Source organism: Oryctolagus cuniculus, chromosome 6 (assembly GCF_051225735.1).
Source record: "Oryctolagus cuniculus isolate XC-2025 breed Fujian yellow rabbit chromosome 6, ASM5122573v1, whole genome shotgun sequence".
Lineage (NCBI taxonomy): Eukaryota > Metazoa > Chordata > Mammalia > Lagomorpha > Leporidae > Oryctolagus > Oryctolagus cuniculus.
The window spans coordinates 33,022,741-33,045,298 of record NC_142872.1 but is presented as its reverse complement, the minus strand read 5'-3'; the positions used below and the strand labels follow the sequence as shown (position 1 = coordinate 33,045,298).

The following is a 22,558-nucleotide window of genomic DNA, read 5'->3' as shown; positions in this document are numbered from 1 at the left end:
CCAAGCTGCTCTGATTATAGAGTTATCAGCACTTCTGTGATAGGTATCAACTGAAAGTAAGTCAATAGCTCTTTAAAAATCCATTATAATCTGTTTTTGGCTATTCTGTCATTATTTTCATTTTAGTGTCAGCAAAAGCAAAATAAGGTATGATTTATTGGCACTCATTCAAACACCACCACAGTTTTGATTTAAAGAGATGCAGGGTTTATAATCTAGTTCAATCACTAGATAATCTTCTAAAACCGTTTTAACATTATATGCAAAATGTAATTGGCTTCTTGTTTAATTACATAAAGAACTGACTAATGAAATGAAAATGATATTTTCTTTTATTAAAACAAGCTTCTGTGGTTAGTTCATCATTGAAAGTGGCATGGCCCTAAGGGAAACCGGAACTCCAGATGTGATTTACTAAGTAGGTTACCAACTCTGCAGCTTACCATGAATGCTTTAGAAAGCTCTATAGATAGATCAGGTTTCAGTCATAATTATAAGACACCTCAAAATAAAATTTCAGCAGTGAATGGGGTCAGAGACATTAATGACCCATAAGAAATAAAGCTTTAGTGCATCTTTATAAGAGCAAATTTTTATAAATATTTAAATTTCTAGAAAACCTGCAATAGAAAATTATATAAATAATGAACATGAGCACTAAACATTGGGCAAATGTTAAATAGCAGACATCTGTATGGTTCCTTAAACATTCACAAAAGGAACAAATTAGGAAGACAGCTGATTGCAGAGGTTTCAGGATTTCCATACCATAGTGAGAATGTTTTAAAGCTTGGAAGAATGGGGAATTAGGACAAGACTATAAAACTGGACAAGCTGGAAAAGAGCCACAAACCATTCAACAGAGAACATCCCAGAGAGAAGAGAGTGCAATGGAAGGGAAAAGGAACATGTTGATCAGTCAGACACAAAAGAGTAGGATGCGGATACTGTGAGAGCTGTAGGAAGTGAGGCACTGTACAGAGAAACGATCAAGCTTCTGATGAGTGAACCAACAATGTGCAGAGCACTAGGCCTTCAGTTCACCAAGACCTCATACAAAAAAGCAAAGGAATTTTATGCCTTGAGTATCCCTGTGTGGGTCAGTCTGAGTCTTTCTCCACTGCTGCACATTGGCCCTTCCTGGGCAGCACAGCTCTTTCCTAAAACGTGTGCAGTCCAGCAACGCAGCTGGCTGCACAGAAGGCAAATGTGGACAAAGATCTCTGGTAGTCCTGAGAGGTTGGAAACTGAAAACTCTATATTTTTTCCTATTTCTTTCTTCCTAACTTTCAATTCCTTCTCCTGTCTCAATCTTTCCACTGATAAATTAACTTTCAATATGTCAACTCTTCTCTTTATACTGTTAACTTTCAAATTCCCGCCTCCACATTCAATCTCCAAATCTATACCTAAACTCTCAAGATTTTGATGTAAGCTCAAACACAGTATAATAAAAATCAAATTCTTCCCTTTTCCCACCCAAAATATCACTTTTAGGGCTCATCTCTTACTATTTCTTCCACTTCACATAAACGTTGTCAAGGCCATACCTTCATCTTAAATTCCAATGGCCACCCTCTTTGACCTAGCTTCCTCTTCACATATCTGGGAAATGATAAATTTCTAAATGGAATCTGCCATCACCCCATCCTATACACAAAAGGGAGATTCATTTTTCTAAAAGAACCTTTAATCAAACCATGCCCTGCTCAATAAGATCCTGGGTTAATCTGGCCCCTAACCCTAAAGTCATTACCACAGCAAGGATATCCTCACCATGTGCCAAGACACCATTCCACTGAATTGGGATGCAGGGATATAACCAACATCTTGGGCCTTGCCTTTGAATTTTCTGTTTTTTTCTTTTTTTAACACTTTCACTCATATCTTTATTCTTAAACAAGGCCATTTATAAGATCTCATCTCTCTTTATTTCCCAGAAACCTTTTATTTAAGGAATACAAACCATACATTTCATAATTACAACTTTAGGAACATGGTGATTCTTCCCACTATAGCTGCCCTTCCACGAACTCTCCCACCCCTCTTCCTCCTCCCTCTTCTATTCTCATTCTTATTTTTTACTAATATCTGTTTTAAGTTAACTTTATACACATATGATTAACTCTGGTAAGTAAAGAGTTCAACAAATAGTACGGAGGGAAAAAAAGAAAAAAAAAAAACCTGTTCCTTGAGAGTCCAGAGAAGGGCTGTTCCAAATCATCGCTTCTCAAAGTGTCAATTTCACTTCTACAGATTACCTTTTAGGTGCTCTATTAGTCACCACAGGTCAGGGAGAACATATGGTATTTGTCCTTTTGGGACTGGCTTATTTCACTAAGTATAATGTTTTCCAGTTTCATACATTTTGTTGCAAACAACCGATTTCAGTTTCTTTTTCGGTTCTGTAGTATTCCATGGTGAACATATCCCATAATTTCTTCATATAGTCTTCAGTTGATTGGCATTTGGGTTGATTCCATATCTTAGCTATTGTGAATTGAGCTCTTGCTCTTAAATTGACAACAAAAGTACTCTCAGTCACTTTTGTGGCAAATATTCCTTCAGTAATCTGGTGAGGAGTCCAAGAGACCATTAAGCCTTTCTCATAACTAGGTTTTTAAATGCATAAAATAAAGTGCCACTGGGGCTCTGGTTATATCCACTTTGCTGCAAATGACAGAATTGCACTCTTTTTACATTATTTTTATGTGCATTCCTAAACACACACACACACATTCCACATTTTCTTTATCCCATCATTTCCTAATAAACACCTTGGTTGATTCAATATATTGACTATTTTCAACAGTGCTACAGTAGACATTATGGAGCAGGTATCTCTTTGATACAATGATTTCATGTCTTTTGAATATATACCCAGTAGTGGGATTGTTTCCATACTGTTTTCCACAGTGGCTGCACTAATTTAATTCTCACCAATAGTGCATAAAAGTTCTCCTTTCTCCATCATCAGCATTTGTGACTTTATCTTTTTGATAATAGTCATTGAGCGGGCATTGTGGTGTGGCAAGTTAGCCACCACTTGGGATACCTGCATCCCATATTGGAGTACCTGCGTCAAGTCCTGCATTTCCATGCATCTGATGTGGTTCCCTCCTATTGCACCTGGGAAGCAGTGGATGATGGCCCAAAAGCCTGGGTTCCTTCCACTCACCTGGAAAACGCAGACTGAGTTCCTGGCTCCTGCTTTGGCCTCGCCCCAGCTGCTGCAGGCATTTGGGGAGTGAGCCAGCAGATGGAAGATCTCTTTCTTTCTCTCCTTCTCTTGGTCTCCCTCTTTTCCTTCCTCCACCCATCCTTTATCTCTCTATGTCACTAGGCCTCTGAAGTAAGTTTTTAAAACTAAGAAATAAATAAAAGGCAAATATTCACAAGTATTTAAAAAAAAAAAAAAACCATGACTATCTGAACAGATAGATAACTGCTTGTCATCAGTTAGGAATTCAAGAGAAGCTACGTGGAATGATTCCAACACATCAATGAGAATTCCTAGGGACGTTAGGTAAAACTACTGAAGTTGCAAGCAACCCTTCTTGACAGGCATTAAGAGATAAGTAAAATGAGGACTTCTTAGAAGCAAATGTCTTGGCAATGTCACAATGCCAAAACAGAAATTCTGACATTTGTCTCTAAAGGCACATCATAGATGGAAACACAGGATAGATCTTACTGATACAGAAGAGCAAGGGGTCTTTGAAAAGTAAGGCATTACAGAGGCTGCCTTGGGCTGGACGTTTGCTATTCTATAACTGGGAGGCATTCAGGCACACTGGCTCAATCATAAACATGCTTCGGAAAAATTAAAGAACACTTACGATTGCAACAGAACGATTCTAATATAAAAATAATCATTTCAATGAATTTATTTTATCTCAGTTCAGTCCATTCAGAAAATTTTTCTGAAGTATTTATGGTAGAGGTTTTTATTGTTTGATTTTTTTTAAAGATTTGTTTATTTTACTTGAAAGTCAGAGTTATACAGAGAGGAGAGGCAGAGAGAGAGAGATCTTGTATCCTATGGTTCACTCCCCAATTGGCCAAAATGGCCAGAACTGCGCCGATCTCAAGTCAGGAGCTAGGAACCTCCTCCGGGTCTCCCACATAGGTGCAGGGGCCCAAGGACTTGGGCCATCTTCTACTGCTTTCCCAGGCCATAGCAGAGAGCTGGACAGGAAGTGGAGCAGCCAGGTCTCGAACTGGCACCCACATGGGATGCTGGTGCCTCAGGCCAGGGCATTAACCCACTGTGCCACAGCACCAGCCCCTATTGTTTGATTTTAAACAACAAATGGTAATTATTATTCTTGGATTTTCATTGTATTTTTGATAGTTCTCTTAATTTTATAGTATAAAACCCATTTCCAGAAACAAAGGTTAATTTGCACTATTTTACTAATTAGAGGTTGGAATCAGTAGTAATGAGAAATTAAAATACAGCCACAATCTAGTGGCCAATTAAGATTAAGGAAGGGTTGCCTCTATCTTATCTGGCCATCACTGCAGTAGATAAGGCATGTCTATATACATATTATTTCCCTTAAGTCACACATAAGAGGGTGAAGTGCAGAGGCTATGGGGATTTTCCCTTTTCTCAGATCCTTGACTCAGGATCCTAAGATAGAGGAGAAAGGCACAGGCATGGAATCAGCAGAGGGATGTGTGTGGACTGCCCTCTCAACAGGTAGCTCTCTCCCAACAGAGGTATTTCCCAGATACACACGGGGACGGCAATGTGAGACTGATGGTAAGAGATCTCTACAGACAGATAAAGCATCCAGTGGGCACATCACTGTTTTTAACCTTAATTCCCTGTATCTTTACAAGACAATGGAGCTGATCCCTGCGATTTGCTTTCCTGTGTTGTCAAGACCTGAACTATCCCAGGATGAAATGTAGCAGGCTACAGCATCTAGGCACATTCTGCTTCTCATAGGAAGCTGGAGGAAGGGATAAGCAATAAAAACCTTTTTTTATCTTGCACACAGTGTCCTGATTTGCAACCACTGCTCATTTTTTAAGCTACCAGTACTGGTGCCATGAAAAAAAAGGAAAAAAGTGCACTAATGAAATGCCTTTTCAAGGACTGCACTTTCAAGCCTCCCTCATAACCTCGAGGACTCTGAGAAACCGTATACGACTTACTACAGAAACACAGGGGAGACTCACTCATTGATTTATTGACTGCCAAAATACATTTCTATTTTCCTCACCTGGATTCAAGGACAGGTACCAAATATGCTCAAATCTGACGTTCGTGACATATCCACAAAAAGCCCTGTCCACCTAGTGGTGACACAATCTGAGAAGGACGCAATGGGTGAGGGCTCTGCTGCAATTCAGTGTCACCATAGCCTGCATTTGCACAAGCCCCCTAGAGAATCAAGCAGTGCCTTCACATCCTCTCAAGAGAAGCTCACAGAGCCTGGTGCATCCCATGCAGTTAACGACATCTGCAAAGGTAGAAACAAGTTCTCTTGACCTTAAGCAACTTGCCCAAATTCTTACAACTAGAAATTGGTATACTCAGAATTTAAAACATACTTTTGTCTCTCCAAACCCAGTGTGCTTTCTCTAGAGCAGTTTTTAATTTATTTTTTTAGAAAAGTCCGATTCAAGACTCTTGTAAAAGAGTGACAGGGATGGATTCTAAAAATGTAACTTCTGAAGCCTCACCCAAGACCTGCTTTATCTGAATTTGTAGACAACTTATCTGCATCTTTAATAAGCCCCTGGGGTGAGTTTATACACATTAAAGTTTAATAATTACTGCTCTAGGTCTTTATACATTGCTTCATGGTTTGTAAATCACTGTACATACTTTTGCTTTCATCATATGAAAGACTATAACCTTATTAAAGTATAACCTTCAGAGTTGATCTAGCAATTAAAAGAATCTGAACTCAGACTTTCTGGACCTCAATCCTGGCTCTGTCACTTACCAGTTGCTAACCTTGGGAAGGTCACTCCATCTCCCTGCTACCTTAGTTTTCTCATTTGTAACAGAGAGTTATTGTGAGGTGTAGTGGCTGTAAAAATCCATCTACAGACTTCCAACTACAGGGAACTGAGCCCTTGGCCAAGGGCCCTGGCAGCGGTCCTCTGAACTCCACATCAGCATTTGTACCACATTTGCAACCATGCCCTACCTTGCACGGGCTTCTCCCTGCCAATGATGGAACACAGGAAGGGTATTAAGGTAGGCTCATTTCTGGAAACTGTGAGACTTCTTTAATGGCCAAGTTTGAATGAGAGACTTGTAACCATCTTTACTAACCAGTTCTCAGACTGATGGCAGCTTACATTGACTGCACCCAACCGTCTTGCCCTCTTTCTCTCACTTGAGATAAAACCTGACAGATGACCTGATAAACTTCCCAGCCTCTCTTTACTCCTTCCTCTTTCCTCTTGCCCCAGGGTGTTTTCCCCAAAAAAACCTTCCATATGTCTTGGCATATGCTTCTTGCTATAAGATATAGCAGTATATATTATTTGCTAAGTGATTTATTTTCCATCTAAAACTTTAAAGCCCTTGAAAACAGATACACACTTTTGTGTATTAAGTACAAATTCTCAAAAATGACAGCACAAGTCACAATGATACCCTGTGAGAGACTCTAGAGGCCCATCCAAACCTGAAACTCATTAAGCTAGAAAAAAATAAATAAAGATTATTTTTAAGGTAAGGAGATATCTTCACTCACAACCTTGTGATGAATATGAGGTTTGACTATCATCTCAAATAAAGCAGCCAGAGATATAAATACGAGATCTATTTAAAAACAAAAGAAGCCAAAAATAACTCCAAACTCCCAGGTTTCAGATCAAATTAGTCCTGCCTTGAAGTTGGCAGTGATTCAAAACAAAAGCATTGCTGCCAAAAACATCAAGTCAATGACACCAATAATTCAAGTCCTCTATGAGGAAAAAATTTAGTATGAGAGCCACAGTCACCCATTTTACAAAGACATGAGCTGGTGGATGAAACCATAGCATATGATTCTGGCATTCTGAATCTGAACAAATGGACCAAAACTTACAATGCTTTGGTGCAGGTGTACTGTCGTGTCTGCTCATCAGCACACCAACCACAACGTGCCATCATTTAAGATCATAGCTGAATATTTTTGAAATACACATCAAAGTAGAAGTAATTTCAAAATTAAAATAGAAACCCTTCTTTCATGATTCATTATTCTTACATTTGTGGAGCAAATGTACATCACATGACTGTTTTGGGAAACACTCAGGGAAAGATCCACAGCACATAAGCGCTGTGCCCAGAAAAACAAAATCACTGAGTTCCAAGGTGGATACTGGAGTGTGAAAGTCATGTTCAGGCTCTTGGACTCTACACAAGACAGGACGTGGAAAGAAGGACTGTGACGGAAAGGAATGGCAAGGAGAAGAGGGGAGGGAGGCAGAGGGAATGGAATGAGACATTAAGGAAGTACAAGCTTCATTCTGAGATGCTGAGATGTAGTCACACTGAGATAGTTACACCAACTACTCTATGTGGCATATTTTGAGTAAAATGTTAACACTCTTGTTTCATTGCTATCTTTATTTTTCTTCTTGTGACAAAGATGTCGAGGACTGACTTCAGGTTCTCGGATTTCTCAGGTGCTAAACAGCACTCTAGGATCTGCAGCAGCACAGTCCCTTCCATCTCTGTTCTGTTATTTTTGGATTCCAGGGAGTATTTTGTGATGCGCTGCTGCGGCTCCAATCCTTGCCAAGACCTTCTTCATACCACCCTGCAAGCAAACTCTACTCTAATGCACAGACTCAGTCTTCTGCAAAGCAATTTTGTCTCTGAGCTTCTCACCTCCCTGCCTCTGTTGGCAGCTGAGTTACGTGAGCTGCTTCTGTCATGGTGCATTTCAGACGATCGCCTAGGGATTCTGGCTGCGACACTCAGCTCTGAATCCTGAGCAAACCAGTGTGTGGTGAGAGTTATGGCAGAGGAGACAGAAGCATCCATGATGAAGAATGCCCACCCTTATCTCCCTCTGAATTACTGTCTTCAATACATGCTCTGCTTTTAATCCCTAATACCTGACATAACTTTTAACTTAAAAAGCCATCTTTTCAACTTGCAACCTGTTCCTTGTATTTTTTATAATAATAAAATAGAGCAGGTAGTAATTAGTAGAGAAAAGAATCATGCTCTCTCTTTTGTATATGCCATTCAATATTACTAGAGAACAGCATTTACTGTGCATGTCAGAGTTAAAATCACTGACTGTAAAGACTCAGCGTATTCACTGCCTCCCCTGGATTCAAGAGAACAGTTAGAGTTTTAGAAAACCAGCCTTTGAGCTTTCATTTTCACATAAAAAGCCTTCTGAGCCACAGTGTGCAGGAGAAAAGGCTTCTTTTCATAGTTTCCCATCTTTGTTTCAACATCACCTACATCCAAGAGGGGATAGATCTTGTTTTGCCTTTCTAAAATCAATGCCTTTCTCTTCTGCTCAAAGGACCTTGGGTTTCCTGAAACAGTCTCTCATTCATCTATGTGCAGGTGTATAGCCCATTTTCTGGTCCCAGGTCTGGCCAATGGGAATACAACCCAATTCAGACCAATCGATGTGCACAAATCACCAAATAAGAAAACCCTAAATATTTTCCCTGCTCTCTCTTCACCACTCAACACAATATTTCCTACTTCAGATACATATGAGATGACCCTCCCCCAGTCCTACAAGATTGCCCACCTTGCCTCTTTTCAAATGTCGATCCCAAGTAGTACGCTACCACCTACACTTCCGATGGAATGGTTATAAACCATGACACCCTCCTTGATCAATTAATCAAGAAGACATAAAAATCCTAAGTGTATCTGTACCTAATAACAGTTACTCAAAATAAATGAAGCAAAAATATGGATGTAATAAGTAAAGATAGACAAATCTACATTTATATTTGTAGACTTCAACACTCATTGCTCAATAATCAAAAGATTAGGGGGCCAGCGCTGTGGCGCAGCAGGTTAAAGCCCTGGCCTGAAGCACCAGAAACCCATATGGGCACTGGTTCTAGTCCCAGCTGCTCCTCTTCCAATCCAGCTCTCTGCTATGGCCTGGGAAAGCAGCAGAAGATGGCCCAAGTCCTTGGGCCCTTGCACCCACATGGGAGACCTTGAAGAGGCTCCTGGCTTCGGACTGGCCCAGCTCCAGCCATTGCAGACATCTGAGGAGTGAACCAGCGAATGGAAGACCTCTCTCCCTGCCTCTACATCTCCTTGTAACTTTTTCAAATAAATAAAATAAATCTTTAAAAAAAAAAAAAAAGATTAGGTAGAGTGAAAACCACCAAGGATACTGAAGTCCTGGACAATACTATCCATCAACTTAATCTAATTAATATTTACAAAGCCCTCCACTCAATCATGACATAATACATGTTTTTTTTTTTTTTTTTTCCAAGCACACATGGAGGATTCAATGACACAGATCATATACTGATCAGCACAGGAGTTCTGACCTGCTCTGTTTCTGACCTGGGCCAGTTCACCCCTTCTTAGGCAACCTGGTGGTCCTCCGCTCCTGGGAGGTCACCATATTGATGCTGAACTTAGTGCGGACACCCGATCAGCATAGCACACGACAGCCCAGAACTCCTGGACTCAAGCGATCCTCCAGCCTCAGCCTCCCAAGTAGCTGGGACTACAGGCATGCACCACTGCTCCTGGTGACACAGACCATACACTAAGAAAAAGAAACAATTTGTAAAATAGTTTAACTGAAATAATGCAAGGTATTATTCTCAGATCACAACAGAACTAAACTGAATCAATAACAAGAGATATCTCACAAATCCCCAAATATTTGATAGTTAAACACACTTCTATATAATCTAGGAGCCACAGAAAATCTAAAAATAAATTCTAAACTGAATGAAAATGGTCATAGGACACATCAAAATTTATGGGATGCATCTAAAGCAGTGCTTTGAAGAAAATATATAACATTTAATTCTTATATTAGAAATGAAGACCATTCCTCTATACAAAGAGCACATAGAATTTAAAACAAGCAGGAAGAAGCAAATATTAAAAATAAAATGGAAAACATTTTAAAAATCAATGAAATTAAAAGCAGCTTCCTTGAAAAGATCAGCAAAATTGATAAACCTTTACCCAAACTGACAAAGAAAAAAGAAGCATATTACAAACTGCTAACATCACACTATATCACTTCAGACTCCTGAGGCATTAAAAGAATTATAGGAAAATGCAAAGAATAAGTTTATGTCCATAAATAGCCATAAATACAACAAATCAGACAAAACGTACTAGTTGAAAGATACATTATCAAAACAGATAACTTGATTAGTCCTGTATCTATTTTAAAACTTGATAATTTACAAACTTCCAACAAAGAAAATTATAAGACCATATAGTTTAACCAGTAAATTCTATCTATCAGTTAATAAAATGATGATCCCAATTCTTCAAAATTTCTTCCACAAATAACAAAGGACAGGATACTGCTCAGCTCATGTCATGATGCCAGCATCACCCTCACATCAAAACCTGATAAATACAGAAATGAAAACTACAGACCAATATCCCCCATGAATATAAATACAAAGCCTTAACAAAACATTAGAAAGCTAAATCCAGCAATAATTAAAAAGAAGAAAAGACTGAGACAAAGTGAAGCTTATCCTAAAAACACTAGGTTGGTCACTTAGAAAATGAATCAATATCATGTACCATTCTAACTGAACGAACACAATCTTATCAATAGGTTCAGTAAAGACAGGAAAAAAAATAACACCCACTCATGATTTTGAAAAATCTTAACAAACTGGAAACAGTAGGGGTCTTCCTTAACCTGCATATTTGTTTTCAAGAAAATCTTGGGATTGGCACTGTGGTACAGCTAGTCAAGCCACCATCTGCAATGCTGGCATCCTATATGGGGACTGGTTCTTGTCCCAGCTGCTCCACTTACGATCCATCTCCCTGCTAATGCGCCTGCAAAAGCAACAGAGGATGGCCCAAGTCTTTGGACTGCTGCACCCATGTGTGAGGACCAGAAGAAACTCCTGGCTTCAGCCTATCCCAGGCTCAGCCATTGTGGCCATTTGGGGAATGAAACAACGGATAAAAGATATCTCTCCTTCTTTCTCTCCCTCTCTCTCTGTCACTGTAACTCTGTTTCAAATAAATAAATAAATTTTTTAAAAAAGAAAAAAATCTCAAAACTCAACAGTAATGAAATAACCCTATTAACACCTAGATAACATATTTTAACAGATATCCCCCCAAAAAAGATAGAAAATAAGTACATGAAAAGATGTTCAATATCATTAGTCAGTAAAAGTAAACCAGAATCACCATGTTATCATTACACATCACCTATTTTTTATTTTTAATTGTATTTAAGTTTATACAAATTTCATGTATTTCATATATATATTTAGGAACACAATGATACTTCCCTCCCTCATACCCACACCCCAACCCTTCTTCCTCTTCCCTCTCCCATTCCCACTTTAAATTTTTACAAAGATCTACTTTCAGTTTACTTAATGATCATAAGATTAACCCTGCACTAAGTAAAAGAGTTCAACAAATAGTATAAGGGGGGAAAAAAAAAAAAAAAACACTGTTCCTAAACAGAAGGGACAAGGACTGTAAACAATCATCAAATCTCAGAATGTCCATTTCACTCCAATACATTACATTTCAGATACTCTATTAGTTACCACAGATCAGGGAAAACACATGATATGTCTTTTGGGGACTGGCTTATTTCACTTCCAGTTGCATCTGTTTTGTTGCAAAACACGGGATTTCATTTTTTTATCACCTATTAATGTGGTTAAAATCTAAAGACTAAGAACTGCAAGTGTTGGCAAAGCTATACTAAACTGGATCTCTTATTCTAGTAGGACTACAGAATGGTGTAATCAATCTAATAGACAGTTTTGCAATTTCATATAACATTGAACAAATACATATTTATTACATGACACGATTCTATGTCTAATCACTTACCCTGGAGAAATACAATTTTTAGTTCACACAAAAACACATACATAATTATTTATAACATTCATAATCACCAAATGTTAGAATCCAAATATCCTTCAGTAAGTGAAGAGACAAACTCTGGGACATACATATGATAGAATGTCCTTCTCAGGTAAAAAGAATCAACAATAGTGATCAGTCTTATATACACTATGTAAGTCAGAGTAGCCAGATATTAAAGGTTACATACTGTAAGTTTCCATTTGTATGAAATCCTGGAAATGGCACTACTATTTCCATTGTTGCTAGGGTTAGGGATGGAAGTAGGATTCCGAAGAGCAGCAGTATTGTTTGGAGTGATGGAACTGCTATGGATTCTGATGGTGTTAGTGAATTTCTCAAAATTCACAGAATTGTATAGCAAGTAAAAATATAAAGGTAGTTCTAGTATCTAAATATCAGTTAACAAACATATGGTTAATAAGGCTGACCCTGATGCTATCTTGTTAAGTGATCTAGGATAGGATATATCCATCCGGTCTTTGAGATTCAACTTAGATGATATTTTTATGACAGTGTAAGTTCTTATCCAACTTTAGCAGCCAGTGATTGAAATCATAACATGCAAATGACAATGATTTTCTAAGCCTAGAACAGGAGGTTACTCAGCTGTTTATGATGGTTTTTCTTCAGCAAGGATAGTGCTCCCAATGGAGCCTAATCATCATCACCGTCACTATCACTATCATCATCATCACCATCATCATCATCAACACTGAGCTATCTACATTGCCTAAATGCACCAGGTAATTCCAAACTTTCAGATTCTGAGACATACTAAGCAACACAAAGAACCGTACAATTATAAATTATAACTTATTATTTTCTGCTCTACAACAAATGTTGGGAAAAACATAGTGAGTTTCTAACCTTCAATGAAAAATATGGAATCTATGGATATACAGCAACACTGAGTGGTTAATGTCAACAGCACACTCAGAACACTGCTTCAGAGCCTGTCATTATCCTATAGATAAACACAGCATAAGACTGTATTTATGATACAGTTGCTTGCAATGGTGTTGTTTTTAATCAAACACATTGTTGAACAGAGTTTCAACAGAGAGTAAGACTTCTTCCAGGAAATTGGAATTTAGGGTCAGAATTTAGGGGTGTGTGGCTCATCACGTTAAGCGACCCCTTGCAATGCATCCTATATCTGAATACCAGTTCTAATCCTGATTGCTCCACTTCCGATTCAGCTCCCTGCTAATGTGTCTGGATAAGCAGTGTAAAATGGCCCAAGTATTTGTGTTCCTGTCACCCATGTAAAAGACCCAGGTGCAGTTCCTGGCTCTTGGCTTCATCCTGACTCAGCTTCAGCCATTGGAAGGTCTTTCTCTGAGTCTGTCTGTCCTCTGTGTGTGTGTGTGTCATTGTGACATTCAAATAAATAAAATAAATCATTTTAAAAAATGAATCAGATGATGGATTTCTTTATCTGTTTCTGGGTCTTTCAAACAAATAAAAACTAATAAATTAAAATGTTTTATAACAAAGAAAAATGGAATGCTTCCAAGTGTTCTTCAGAATTAGAAAGCTGGGAGAAACCGTCATAATGATTCTATTTCTAAGAATTTACTGTAGGAACTTAGAACATGATACCCCAAAGTAAAGTGCCCTGCTATGCTGAAAACTTCTAGAAGAGCCTCAGAAGCAAGTGTCCTAACTTCTTCTTGTCTTTCTGCTCTCTTTTCTCCCCAGAGCAGTCACAGACCTTCTCTCCACAAAAACTAGAACGCCTCTTACCTAAAGCAAGCGATCTAACTTAGCAGGATCCCTCTTTCCCTTCTCCCTGAAAGCCCTCGTTCCAGAGGGCTCTTGCACTGTAACTGGGAGGAAGCACTGCGACATGGAGGCCAAGCAGAATCTGGATAGATTACCCTTACTGCATGACCACCTCAGTCTACACCATTATGCATGACCACCTCAGTCTACACCACAAGATTACATCCTTTTGATCCAATCACATTTCTACACAGCTGTCCATTCTTCATGGAACCTAAACACAAAACAGTGTTTCCTGAATCTTTGGGTCTGTACTGTGGAAGCCTCTCTGGTCATGTAAACCTTTGATTACATAACTTTCTTGTATGCTTCTCTTTTTATCTGCCTTTTGTTGTAAGAGCATCAGCCATGACCCTTAAGATAGGTGAGGAATGTATCACAGCATTCTTCCCTTACATTGTCCTAACATGACCCTCATGTACAAATACTTCAGGCAGTCCTTTTTGTAACAATGAGACTATGAGTAATCTTAATTAGCATTGAGATTGACTGAACTACAGTAATGATCACCTGCTATAATATTAAAGGTAAAAAAATCAAAGCTATTAAAAAATCAAAACCATTAGTTTTATTGAGAAATATTATTGAGACAAAAATCATAGCATAGAATCTTACTCTTTTTAAAAGCACACACAATAGTTACATATTGTACACAGGTACATATTATATATTTACTGTGTGTAAGAGCATTCTACAATTGTCTTGAAAGGCACATACAAAAGTCATAAGGGGTTGATTCAGGAGGGAAGAGAAAGGTATTAGGTTTAAGGAAAAAGAAGCTTTAAGGTAAAATGTGTTTATGTAATATTACTTTTCCAAAAGATTTACTTATTTGAAAGTCAGAGATGTGGGGAAAGATAGAGTTAAGTGGGAGAGAGTGGGAGAGGGAGAGAGAGGGAGAGAGATTGATTGATTAATCTTCCATCTGCTGGTTCCCTACCCAAACAGACAAAACAGCCAAGGCTAGATCAGGTTGAAGCCAGGAACCTGAAACTCCATCTGAGTATACTATGTGGGTGTAGGGATCCAAACACTTCAGCCATGTTCCACTGCTTTCTCAGGCACATTAGCAGGGAGCTGGATCAGAAGTAGAGCAGCCAGGACCCAAACTGTGGGTGATGGAACAAGGACATAAGCCTCAGCCATTCTCCCTTATTGCCCAAAGGAGATAAACTTTGGAATGTATTCCTTGCCCTTGAAACTCAATTGGGTCTCACACCCTATTGCCTTCATACCCCACCCTGCATTATTTTCCAGGTTCCCAAAGCCCCTCGCCCAATTCCTGGAGTTCCCCTCCCTGTTGCCCCCTACCCCTGCCCCCAGCCCTAGCCCTCCTTAAAAAGGCCGGCACCTGGGCACCTGGGGGTTAGGGCCTTCTGCCATATGCTCCACCTTGTACACATAGGCAGTTGGTCACCCACCTCTGTGGATTTATTTTCTCTGAATAAATTTGGTCTGGCTGTAAATTTGTGCACTGCCTCCTCTCTATTCTGCAACTGTTTTCCTAACATTTTGGTGCCCTTGTGAGGAGGCACCAATCTGCAACTCTTTTCCTAACAGTGGGTCCTGTGATATCAGCATTGCAGATGACAACCTAACTGCAGAGCCACAATGCTGGCCCCTACAATTACTTGTTAAAGGTTCCAGTGAAGGGCACCAAACTAACACACTTCATCAGGTAACTTTCCCAGGGCCACACAGAGAAATCCCAGACACATATCACCTGAGAAACAGCGTCCAAAGCCTGCTTGCTCAGCCTTGCCAAGACTTTCCACATGGTACAGCAGAAGCTGAACCCCTATTCAAATGTCCCTAAAAGCATAGGCAAGATGCTACAGGACCCAGCCACCCACCCTTAGCCCAAGATTTCCTTGCCCTTCCCTTAGTATGGCTAAAGGAACTGACTGAACTGAAGGAATGGTACAGCTGGTGATAGAACAAGGCCATAAGCCTTGTCATTTTAGTTCCTTGCCTGAAGGTAAGTCAAATTTCCCAATGAATGCCTTTACCCCAGTTCAATTCCACATCCAGCACTCTTTCCTCACCCCACCCTCTGCCTTCTCTTCCAGGTTTCAAAGCTATAAGAAGTAATACCTCCACCTATTGTTGCCTGCCCACCCTAAGTTATACACGACAGCCTGCTGGAAGACTGGACCCTCTGCCATTGTTCGATTTGTGTGCACACCGGCAGCTGGCTACCTCTGCGAATTTATTTTTCTTCTTGAATAATTTCATTTAGGCTGTGAGTTCGTACCCTGTCTGCCCTCTGTTCTGTTCCCCTTTTCCTTACATCTGGCCTAGTCATTCCAACCACAGGACACTGAGGAGTCATTTTCTTCTCCAATAGATAAAAACATTGTTGGGCAATACTGTCCAGGGGGGTTTATTTAGGGAAACTCCAGGTCTGGGGCAGAAAATAACACACCTGCATGTGACTCCCCAGACCTACTGAAGGCCTCTCGGCCACCAGAAAAATCCCCTAAACAGTATAGCATCTCCGACCGCTTGAAGGAAGGTCCTGTGCACCACCGACTAACCAGGAACCTGACGTGAAAGTGCATCTCGCAGCCCCAGCTTCTATCTGTAAGAGCCTTCACCCCTAACTCCTTGGGGAGCCTGGGAATTAAGCAATACCTACTTTGTTCCTCCGCCTTGATGTCAGGGACTGGAGTTCCGAGTGCCCAGTGAGCAGACCCAATTTTGAGGGTCTATAGCAACTCCTCCTAGTTGTTGTTGGGGGGTGGGGGAGGGGTAGGTTGCTTTATTCCACAACACAGACTGCTTTAAGAATATTAACCTGCAAGCCACATTTTAGGACTTAAGAGTCCATTCTACAAGTTTTTAAGAAATCCCACAGTCCTGGAAAGATCTCTAATGTTAAAATTTCACATCTTGGTTCTTCACTTCATTGTTGAAGTTCACTCCCATGCCCACCCTCCTCAGAACCCACGTCTTTTACCACCCAGTGCTCCCAAATCGGAATGATGCACATTTATTTTTAAACTTAGAGTGAATTAAAACTAATTTTGTTTTGAGAATCTCATGACACTCTTTAGAATGATTAGAAAGACCCTGTAGTGTCACAAAAGCAGAAATGGGAACGTATGAGCTTGTGTCGTTGCTATGGGGATCCACCTCCTCTAACAATTCAGGTCTAGAGACTACAGAAGCAAAGGGAGAAATCTCTAAAGGACTGTAAAAAGGGCAAACGGTGTTGCAAGGTAAACAAGACCTATAGGGCTGGAGCCTTGCCTTCCTCTGTCTGTCCTGGCTGCATGACACACAGGGAAGGAAGAGACTCTGCCCTGGTTACCAGCTGGCCATGGGGCTGCTTTGCTCACATTCATTCTGCAGAATTCTGTGCAGAAGGAGGAGCAGCCAGAAGGTGGGATTCTTTTCTTTCTTTGGTAGGTGTCCAGATGTGGCCATTGCCCCGTGAGTGACTGGGATTCTGGGGGCCTCCAGCTACCGCTTCCTCTCTGCCTTTCAGAGCATCAGCCCCTCCCTGGAGGTGTATCATGCTTCCCCATTTTAATTTTAGCAACTACACTTCAGCAATTTGCATTTAAATGTGTTGTCAGAGAACTTCCAGAAATCTTTAATAGGAAGACCGATTTGCATTTTAATATGCTGTTAAAGAATTTCAAAATATCTTTTTTTTTTTTTAGTGTGTGAATACGTATTACCAGAGGAATGGCCGCTATTAAAGAAATTATAATTATCTAGGTATAATTTAAACAGAGCTGGCTTTCAGACACACTGAGGCTTTGTTGGTCTTCCTTAAAAGTTCTTTGTAGAAACAGAAATTCCACAAGAAAAAGGAAATCCTTTTGACGGAAGAAGCCTTCAGGGGAGAATGGATAACTTCAGTATAGAAACCCAAGAAGACAAGCTCTCACGAGTACACAGGGCTGGGGTGAGTCCATGTAAGAAAGGAAGATGATCTCAAGAAGGAAGTAAAGAGCTAGAATCGTCTTTGACCTCCCTCTCCACTGCCCTGTTGCACTCAAAGCATAACTGTAATACATGCATCTTCCCTCCCCCTCTTTTCATAGTTTATCAAAAACCAACTGCCAATATTATGAATTTCCTGCGACTAGTCTTGTGAATAATAATGTTTTCATAAGAATTTTGGGAGCCTACTGAACGAGGCTGACTGGCAGGGCAGACCTTCCACCCAGGCTAAGGTTGACTGGCAGTGAGTGCCCTATCAGGAAACCTCCAGCAGAGTGGCCCTGGATTTCCCAGAAGCAATCTGCCTCTCTATCAACTGTGTGGACTCATTTGGTTTTCTAATCTCCTCCTGCAGCTAACCTCTTCCCTTTAAAAATCCTTTTTGGTATCTTATTCGGCGAGAGGAGCACATTTTGGATCCAGAGGTATGTCTTTCCCTAGACTCCCAGCTTCTTGAAATAAACCCTTTCCTCTTACCCACTCCCTTCTCTAGTGAACTGGCTGTGGAGGGCCTGAGGACTTGCCCAGTAACAAAGGTACACATACCTGACATTTGCAGGACAAGGCACTTTCTTCCCTACTCTGATTCCTGCAAGCTGCTGCAGCAACATGTGCACTGGGCTGCGGTGCACAGAGCTGCCTGCCACAGAGCTGCGGTGGGCAGGGGTTGCTAGCACTGTGCTAAGAGCTGACATTTAAAATTAACCAGAATTTACTATCTAGGCTTCCCTGGGAAGATAAACTGCAGAGTGCATGAAATCAGACAGAAGACACCAGTACAGCTGTTGAGGTGGTATGGTAGTCAGTTTTTTGTTACTATGACTAAAATACCTGAGAGAGGCTACTTATGATAGAATTTAGATTTATTTCAGCTCATGGATTAGGAGGTCCACTGGCCAAGATTGGGCAGTCCCACCGTTCGGGATCCCTCCAAGGAAGGAGGACATTGAAACTAGCAGAATGCCAGAATCCAAGTGGAGGAATGATTTCATGGCGAGGCAGGGAGCAGAGAGACAGGGAGTGCTCATTCAGATAGTCTCTCCTTATAAAGCCACCAGGACTCTATCATGGGGCCTGCACCCCAGCCATCTAAGCCAACCCAATCATTTCTCAAATGCCCCACCTTCAAACACTGTGATTATACAAGCCTTCACCTTCAATTCATTCTCCATTAAGCCCTAACACACGGGCCTCTAGGGGACACCCAAACTCATATCCAAACTATTGAAAGTGGGGCTATGAATTCCCAGTGCTTACCATTCCACCATGTTTCCAGAATTCTATCCATCTATGTTTGTTTTGTTTTTTTTTTTTTTTTTTTGACAGGCAGAGTGGACAGTGAGAGAGAGAGAGAGAGAGAAAGGTCTTCCCCTTGCCGCTGGTTCACCTTCCAATGGCCGCCGCGGCTGGCGCACCGCGCTGATCCAATGGCAGGAGCCAGGTACTTATCCTGGCCTCCCACGCGGGTGCAGGGCCCAAGCACTTGGGCCATCCTCCACTGCACTCCCTGGCCACAGCAGAGAGCTGGCCTGGAAGAAGGGCAACCAGGACAGAATCCGGCGCCCCAACCGGGACTAGAACTCAGTGTGCCGGCGCTGCAAGGCGGAGGATTAGCCTAGTGAGCCGCGGCGCCTGCTATGTGGTTTTAAAGAATTAGTATCTCCTTTAATTCTTTTAAAGAATTATTTATTTATTTATTCAAAAGGCAGAGCGACAGAGAGAGAGACAGATCTTCCATCTGCTGGTTCATTGCCCAAATAGCCACAACAGTTAGAGCTGGGCAGGGCCAAAGCCAGGAGCCCAGAACTCCTCCAGGTTTCCCACTCGGGTGGCAGGGCCCCAAATACTTGGGCCACCCTCTATTCCAAGGCACATTACTGTGAGGAGTCAGATGGATTATAGGTTGATCCTGGCGGAAACTGAGGGTGCAAAATGCTTGCTTCCCCAAAAGTTACCTTTAGCAAAATCAAAAGTGCCTGTCCCACTCCTTAGGGATTTCCAGTTTTACTAAGAGAATAGCAGGGAAGTGGGGATTCCACCCTGCTGAGCTCCCAATTTACTGTAAAACAAATTAGGTATCCCACCCTTCTGATGGCTTTTTTGTTTCATCTGGAGCAAGCCAAACAGGGTAAAAAGATTATAAATCAGGCCTTTTGATGGGGTTGTTCCCCCCTTGTAGTGATTGACAGTTCTTCCCTAAGACAGCTTAAAACCCCACTACTACCAGTTACTTTGGGTTTTGCCTCCCTTTGGAGTTCCCCTCCTGGTCATTCCACCAGGAGGGCTCTGACTTATATAAATCTTGCTTTAAAATACGTCTTGCTTTCTCTCTGCTGTGTCCACTCGGGAATTCTTCCATGTGAGAAAGGAACCGAGGTAAAACTTTTCTCTGCCGCTGTTTCACCCTAACATTATCATGGAGCTGGATCAGAAGCAGAAGCAGAGCAGCTGAGATCTGAACCAGAGCTCCAACATGGGATGCCAGTGTTGCTGGCTGTGGTCTAACCTACTGTGCCACAATGCAGATACAATATCTCATTTCACTGAGAGAAATAATCTTTAGCAGCATTCAGATGAGTTTATTTTGCAAATGATACTTTGAATTAAAATAAACTTCCAACAGGTAAAACGTAAAACTTAAAGGAAAGAACAGCACCTAATTTGACACATTTCCTCTTTCCTTTGCTTCTTCCATTGATTATGCATCCCCCCTCTTTGGAGTCATATATGGAGAATCATGGGCCTACGAGGAAGAAAGTATGACCCGTTAAATACAAACTGCAGAGACAGAAAGCAGAAGGAATAATGGATAAACAGGTAGACTGATAGCTTTTTGAGTCAGAACTCCAAGGAGCACTCATTCATTCATTTATTCAACTAATAGTTGATGCATGCCTTCTACATGCAAGAAGAGTTTTGCTACAAGTGTGCCACGACAAAACTGAAGAAAATTGAGAACAGCTAGCAATGTGAAGTTTTTCCCATGTGCCAGTCTTTCTTTAAATATCTTTCATTTATTAAGTTAATCCTCAAAGTAAACCTTCTTCAGTTGAAACAATTATTATCCATAGTTAATAGTCAAGGAAGCTGAGACACAGAAAACATAGAAAGTATTCACTGTCACTCAGCTCACATGTGGTGGAGCTTAGATTCAAATCAGGGCCGGCGCCGCGGCTCACTAGGCTAATCCTCCGCCTTGTGGCGCCGGCACACCGGGTCGGGGCGCTGGATTCTGTCCCGGTTGCCCCTCTTCCAGGCCAGCTCTCTGCTGTGGCCCGGGAGTGCAGTGGAGGATGGCCCAAGTGCTTGGGCCCTGCACCCCATGGGAGACCAGGAGAAGCACCTGGCTCCTGCCATCGGATCAGCGCGGTGCGCCAGCCGCGGCGGCCATTGGAGGGTAAACCAGCGGCAAAGGAAGACCTTTCTTTCTCTCTCTCTCTCTCTCTCTCACTGTCCACTCTGCCTGTCAAAAAAAAAAAAAAAAGATTCAAATCAGGCTATCTGACCCTGAACCCCTAATTTCACCACGAAGCCTATCTTACCCACCTATAATGAGGATCCATCATGATTCTCAAATATTTAGAATTACTCCTTGAGAAAGGTGATGGAGTTTTGTGATTCATCCATATTTTCTTGAACATTTCAACTTGTGACCAGAGAGAGAATTTAAGAAAGAGCTGGTGTTGTGGCAAAGCAGGGTAAGCCATTGCCTGTGAGGCTGGCATCCCATTTGCACACCAGTTCAAGTCCCAGCTGCCCTACTTCTGAACCTACTTCCTGCTAATGCACCTGGGAAAGCAGCACAAAATGGTTCAGGTCCTTGGGCTCCTGGACCCACTTGGGAGACCCAGATAAAGCTCCTGGCTCCTGACTTCAGGCTGGCCCAGCACAGGCTCTGGTAGCTATTTGGGTAGTGAACCAGCAGATGAAAGATTTCTCTCTGTCTCTCCTTCTTTCTCTGTAACTCTGCATTTCAAATAAGATAAATAAATCATTCTTATAAAGAATTTAAGATTAATGCATGCAAGATACATATATTAAGAAACACCAATGCTTTTGTGAAAATTCATACTTCAGGACCAAATGTGAAAGGACAGAATCTGTAAGTCAGCAAATGGTCAAAGAAACTTCTGATTCAATGAATTTTTCCCAGGGACAACAAGTACAATGCCCAACTGCTTGCTGTTAAGGAGAAACAACAAATGGAAACCTATGTGCTTAGCTGGTTTCATGTACCTTGTGCATGTCCCCTGTTAACTGTGACACTAAAGCTGAAATTTTACACACCAGATGGGAAATTTCAACAAACTCATGTGTGTATTGCAGATTTTTCTCCAACACGGAAAAACCGTATCAAGGTTGCGGAAGGATGGCCATTTTGATATGCTTCAATTTAGAAAAACAATTTAAGCCCATCAGATTCTGTTTTGAGAGGTGATTGTGCAGTTTTCGATGAATCATTACCCATGTGAATTATTTATAAAGCTGCAGGAAACCACAAACTCTGGTGAACAAATCTTTCTGATTCCCTCATCTCCTGGCAGGCTGTTTCGTGCCATCCTCTGCTCCCTGTGGCAGAAATTCTGGGCTGTCTTTGGCTACAACTGCCCATTCATCTCAAAAGGAAGCAAAGTGACAAACAAGACAGGATGGGGATCAGATATCCAGCCACGCTGTCCCTCTGAGCCTTTTAGTGTCCCCAGATACCACAGCAGCGAAGGGAAGTTAGGCAGTGATGGAAGATGTGTG

The 22,558-nt window shown here is 41.2% G+C and overlaps 1 protein-coding gene and 1 non-coding gene across 7 annotated transcripts in view; both read right to left on the bottom strand.

Annotated features, from left to right (window-relative positions):
• Positions 1-22,558, bottom strand: part of KCTD16 (potassium channel tetramerization domain containing 16) — a 316,913-nt gene that overhangs the window by 208,874 nt on the left and 85,481 nt on the right. The window lies entirely within an intron of this gene.
• LOC149126094 (signal recognition particle RNA) lies at positions 9,418-9,716 on the bottom strand. Its single transcript, XR_016236672.1, has one exon.